Source organism: Perca fluviatilis, chromosome 4, assembly GCF_010015445.1.
Source record: "Perca fluviatilis chromosome 4, GENO_Pfluv_1.0, whole genome shotgun sequence".
Taxonomy (NCBI): Eukaryota; Metazoa; Chordata; class Actinopteri; order Perciformes; family Percidae; genus Perca; species Perca fluviatilis.
This window is the reverse complement of record NC_053115.1, coordinates 15,981,204-15,987,808: the sequence shown is the minus strand read 5'-3', so window position 1 is coordinate 15,987,808 and position 6,605 is coordinate 15,981,204.

Below are 6,605 nucleotides of genomic sequence, written 5' to 3'. Positions count from 1 at the left end.
TGTCAAAACCTAGCACCTACATTAACCACAATGCAACTCGCCTGCTGACAGGTCGGTCAGCGATTTGGGTGTGTTATGTGGCTAATGTAGCCTCGAGCCACAAGCAGAGATGAGGAGGAATTGACTAAATATGTAAATATCATAAACCATCAAGTAAGGGAAATGTTGGAGGGTTTTACTTGATGTGTCTAAGGGAATTCAGCACAGCTTTGACTCACTACAATAAACAAAGGACAATATGATTAAGCCATCTGTGCTGTAAGAAACTATTTTAACTAAATGTGAAGCAAAAGTGTTATTGATGATTAGCAATGCCTCATATTCTATTCAACACATTGTCAACATACCTGTACATTCAGTATTAGTACACTGGCTTTAACATTTTTTATGCTGAAGGAATTCAACAGCATAATGCACATTAAAACACTGACTAAGATTTATTCATTGGCTTTGACTTTCAGCTAATTAATCACTGTTGATTTAAGTGACAGCTATTAATGGAAACTGAACAATACATCCATCAGGTTGATGTCATGGGAAGAAATACGTCTAATGACCATACTAATTTTGTTTCGTTTCGTTTATTTCACAGGTCATCATTGTATCATTAAACACAATTTCAGAAGGTACAATGATCATATGTAGGCCGTGTGAAATGGGGAACCCCAAATAAGCTACTAAAAGCTTTTCGGAGGGGGCTCGATAACAACAAACATATAACAGATAATATACACACAGTAAAAACTCAATTTACCATAGACGCAACATACTACCACAGACGCAACATATTACCATACACACAACATATTAATATGAGCACAGATCACACAGATCTTCATAAAACCACACTGGATCAGTCATCATGTGTGCTGTGTGTGTGTATTGGTGCAGTGGACAATTTTTCAAGCAATGGAAGTGAATTTAACACAAGAATGCTAAATTACAACAGCTCATTAAAAACCTCAGGATTCATACATCCATCAAATCTGCCACAAAAATTGAACTCAACCAGCTATTTCATTGATACTTTATTATATTACTATGATGAAGTAAGTTTTATGTCCCTTCTCAGGAATACATCAACAAATTATTTAGGCTAAGATTAGGAAGTCACTTGTTTTCTATCTATAACAACACATATGTTTATGCACATTAATTTATCTGACCTTATCACTAACTGTATAACAATTACTAAGAGTTTGGTGCAAAGAGTTATACAGTACAGTACCACTCTCATGTCTGTACAGTAAAGCTACATCTTGCAGCTGGTTAGCTTTACTTAGCATAAAGACAAAAACAGTTAGCCTAGCTCTGTCTGAAGGTAACAAAATCCGCCTAACAGCACCTTTAAAGCTCCCTCATTAAAACACGTCAGATCTTGTTTGTTTAATTTGCACCAAAAACAAGTGTGAAAAAATGACACGTTGCGTTGTCAGGGGGTTATGTGCCAGACTATTACTTGGCAGGGAGCAGTAACTTCCTGGAGTCTTTACTGGTTGCCTGGTAACTGCTCCCGGCCAAAAGATAGTCTGGCACACAATCCCCATAAAAAAGCAAATATTCATTTTTTAACAGATGTAACGGACGAGATATAACGTGTTAACTAGTGAGCTTGATCTGCTGGTAGTTGGACTTCAATTTCAGACTGAGCAAGGCTAGTTTCCAGTCTTTGTGCTAAGCTAAGGTAAGCTAACTATCTGCTGTAGCTTCATATTTACCATACAGACATGAGCGTATTAGTTGTCTCATCTAACTCTTGAATAACTTAAAATGTCAAAATGCCAGACTATTTCTTTAATGATTACACTTACACCTACACATTCATTTTGATTACATAAATATAATTCCTACTATCACTTTTTGTGCTTGTTTTTGTTAATGTTGGAGCTGCTGTGTGTTTAAAATCAGATGATTGCTTTGGTTTGGTAACTGCCATTTAAGTTTCATTAACAATGAAGAGAAATGCAGGGGGTAGAGTCTGTTTTTTTAGAGACAAAATTAATCTTCTACTGCAGGCCACATTGAGATGCAAGTAGCTTAACAGCCCTCGGGATCTAACAATCAATACTGGCCATGTGACACCGGAGCGAGCAAGAGTGACATCGGCGCTATCAAGAAACATCGCCTCCTCCCTTTCAAGCATCTAATCTAGGCAAAGTCACTGAGAGTCACATTTCACCATCAAACGTTCAGGCTTTTAGCACCTCATGTGCTGAAAATGCTGTAAAAGCTTCCCTTAACCTGATGGAAAAATTAAAAAAAAACATCATCAGGAGAAGTTTGTTGTCAGGAAACAACAATCAACAAACACCCGGGTGTGCCAGCTGATCAATTAGGCTGATAATCTCATAAGAACAACACATATCAACACCTAAAGCTCTCAAAACACTTTTGAAGGACGGTTTATATCTGCTGATGGAAAGTAGAATGTAGAATGTCCCAGTATTTCATAATCATGTAATGGTGTTAAACATCTTACTGATATTAAGAAACTGATCTGACTCCTCGAACAAAGCTGGAGACAACTCATGAAAAAGACCGAACAGAAGACAAAAATAACTGATTAAAGTAAATGTTGGTACATCATTAAATAGTCATAACTAAATAAGAAACAATCAAATTTAAAGTTAGGAAACAAACAGTTATTATTTAAAGTCAGCACGGGGCATACTGTGCAAGAGTCACACTTGGGCTTCAACACAATTCAACAGACCCTTATTTAAAACCCTGTTATAACGCAACATTGTAGGTAGATAGATCGATAGATAGATCGATAGATCGATAGATCGACTTTATTCATCCCGAAGGAAATTTTAGGCATCCAGTAGCTTAGACATAGCCTCGTGAGACCGTCCTGATCTGGCGAGCTCCAGTTTTCCACTCGCAGATCAGTCTGGCATCTTGAGATAGAGAAAATTTGGAGCCGTTCGCCAAACGACCGACCAATCAGCGTTGGTTTTGAGGCGGGTTTAGGTGGTGATAGACAGATGGTTTATCCAATCAGCTGACCAGTATTTTCAGACAGCGGTAGCCCTAATTCTGTTAGCTGCTCGCTAATGCTTTTTTCTCTTGGATCCTTCTTTTGGAATATGAACCGGGAACCTGAAAGGGTGCCTTTTATTCCTAAATTCTCGTTACACAAACGGCAAATCTCCTTTACCGACATGTTGCTTGCTTGCTGAGCTAACGAGCTATGCTTTGCCTGCAGCAGCAGGGTCTTGTGGTTGTATTTTCATACACTTTGTTGATCTGATTGGTTGATTTGGCCCATCTATCACCAACATAGGTGATAGACAGATGGTTTATCCAATCAGCTAACCAGTATTTTTGCCCCTTCCCAAAAGTTCTCCAACGGAAAGTTCCCAGATGGATATGCCGAGCAAATGCGAAGCAATCCATCTGGCGGAGTCAAGTTAGCTTAGACAACCATAACACAACAAACACATATACACACATATATCACACATACATAAAAATTAAAATTAAAAATCACTCACAGAAATTCAATGACCAATGATAAGGTGCTATGGTAGAGTGTGTGCAATGGTGGTAGTGCAAAAGTGAACAGTGCAGGGATTGAACAGTGCAATAGATTATTATTAAATATTAACTATGACTATGAAATATTAACTGGCTATATGAATAAGAACAATATATAACAGGGAATAAGTTATAAGATGTAGATGTTATGACCACAGTCCAGATTGTGTAGGAGGGCTAATATAGCCTATAAGACAGTTGTACAGCAGACAAAGTGTAACCAGTTTCGTTTGGTGAACCTATTCTACAGGAGCTTGGGGGGCAGAGGGTGACACTGTCAAATGATTTATGATGAATGATTGGGATAACATCTCTCCTTGTCCTTAAAATTTCCATACAATCACATTTACATAATTTATTTATCACTGTGATATTAAACAGCGAAATACATTTTATTCAAAGAATTGTAAATACTAGGTGAGTAAAACCTTCAGTCGTTTTTGGAATCTGTGCATCAAAAAGGAGTTACTTTACTAAATATATGGTAAATAATGGTACCACTATGTAGGACTATTTTCTGCATCTGTTAACTGCAGGTAGGGTGAATACTGGATGGTTTAAAGCAGGAAGAGGGTGAGAGTGGACTGCCAATGAGTCCACAGTCCCTTTACTTCTTTTTTCTCTCCCTTTCTCCCTTTCACACAAGCAAAATTTATGAGGCCATTACGAGTGTGCATGCAGTGTCAACAGTGCCCAGCTAATATCTTTATCCAGCACCATGAGGAGCATGGAGCTTGTCAGACAACACATACACCGCCCAGGAGACAAACTGCTCTCCCAGCTCACAGTTCAGCTGAACACACACGTAAACACTTAATATATTTAACATGCCTCAGCATTTGAAACACATTAGCTGGCTTCTTTAAATAATGAATTCAGTCCAAGCCTCCACTTATTATGAACAAATCCGTACATTAAAAGGTGGAAACTAAAACCTGGTCAGATGCCCAGAGGATTAAAATCAAGTGCACCTGCAGGTGCATTGCATCTTCTAACACACCAACATATATATATACATCCAGGTCCTGTATATGCTAACTAATGCTGAGTGTTGTTTGTACTAACCAAAATGTGTCTGTAGCATGAAGTATTGAAAACTGTCAAGTACTGAAAGATGGCATCAAATGTCTGGACATCTTTTGTTTAATCCAATCATTTGTTTAACTGTTTTTTGTTTTTCAAATAGTTTTTGCCAATATCTGCGTTACTCCATCACTCGTACATTCTGACTTTCGTTCCCTGTCTGTGGCTCTTAGCTCCAAGTTCCTCTGAAGCAGGTCAGACATATGTAGTTTTATTTTTTAATAAAAGCCTAATAATTTTATACTGTAATAGTGCTGGGAACTGTGGTTTTTAGTAAACATTACTCAGACAGGAGTAAATATAGTGTGTTTGTCGGGGGACTATTTTCAGATGCGGATTTATACGTTTGGTGCTCCAGTGAGTTTTAACAGCATCAGGGATAAAATAAACCACAGTGTCCATGTTCATCGTAATGAAGAAACACGTCAGCTAGCAGGTGGAAAGTAACTAAGGGCATTTACTCAAGTACTATACTTAGGTACAATTTTGAGGTACTTGTACTTTACTAAATATTTCCATTTTATGCAACTTTATACTTTTTACTACATTTATCTGACAGCTACAGTTTCTAGTTACTTTTCAGATTAACATTTTACATTAAAAAGTCTAAATAAACTCATAAAAAAAGTATACAATGTATACAAATTAGTAAGTTGTTGTAACTCAAAAGGTATATTGTCCAATCTGTCCCAAACGTCACATGCTTGACAAGAGTCCTGGCCTGAGGACATCTACATGCCAATATTGACTAATAGTCATAGCGCCACCTAGTGGCAACAGGAAGTCAGCATTATGTGACAAACATCCGATTTACATGAAAGTTCCATTGTGTTGTCTAAACTTGATAGAGAGCAACATAATGCAAGTGATTCAAAATTGCAATACACCATCTCCAGCGCCGTCGCGGAAATGCACGGCAACGTCAATGGCGTCCCGCCAGTAGTCCTGACGGTTCTGTGGCCCGTTCATCGCTTTATTTCTTCTATTGTACACGATTAATTATTTCACGACCTCTCAGATGTATCTTGTGTCCCTCAAGAGAGTGCCTGACCCTTAGGTTAGGAACTGGATTAAACTACTCAACTGTATGAAAAGTAGTTAAAAGAAAAGCTTCACCTCGCTCAGCTACAACAGTGAAACAACATATGGAGTACAACATATTCCATCGCATTTTTTAAGAAAACGTGCTGTATAATCAAGGATTTTTGCCCACAACAATCACAAAAAAACTCTTCTGGAAGGACTGAATAATGTCAGATTTATCAGTCACAGGGGCCATTTTTCAATGTAATATGTACTTAGAATTTTGACACTTTAAGTATATTTTACTGATAATACTTCTGTACTTTTAATTAAGTGGACTCTTGAATGCAGGACTTACTTGTAATGGAATAGTTTTAAATTAATGTGTTGGTACTTTCAGTTAAAGGTCCCATGACATGGTGCCTTAGTAGTCCCCTAATACTGTATCTGAAGTCTCTTTCCCGAAATTCAGCCTTGGTGCAGAATTACAGTCACTAGAGCCAGTCCCACAATGAGCTTTCCTTAGGATGTGCCATTTCTGTCTGTAGCTATTGGGGAGGAGAGGGAGGGCAAGGTGGAGGGTGGGGGTGGGGCCTTGACCAACTGCCACTTTGCTCGTTTGAACGCCATGATGTCTCTCTCTCATGAGTGAGTTTTTTTCTAAGTTTGTATGTGTGTGGAAGCACCAGAGTCACAAAATAACACCCAAATCCCAGAAAAAGTGATTTTTTCATAATATGGGCACTTTAAAGATAAACAGCCCCAATGTTAACAATATGTGGTCAACTGAGAGCATAGGTGTTATTTACAACATATATTCAGCTCACCTATGTTGTGAGTTGAACTGCAGCCAAATACTGTCATTAGAGACTCCACAGGGCCATTGTCCCTCTTTCTATGATCCATCTGCTGCTGGGAAGACACTGCAGCAAGAATGCCATCAAGCTCTTTGGCACCAG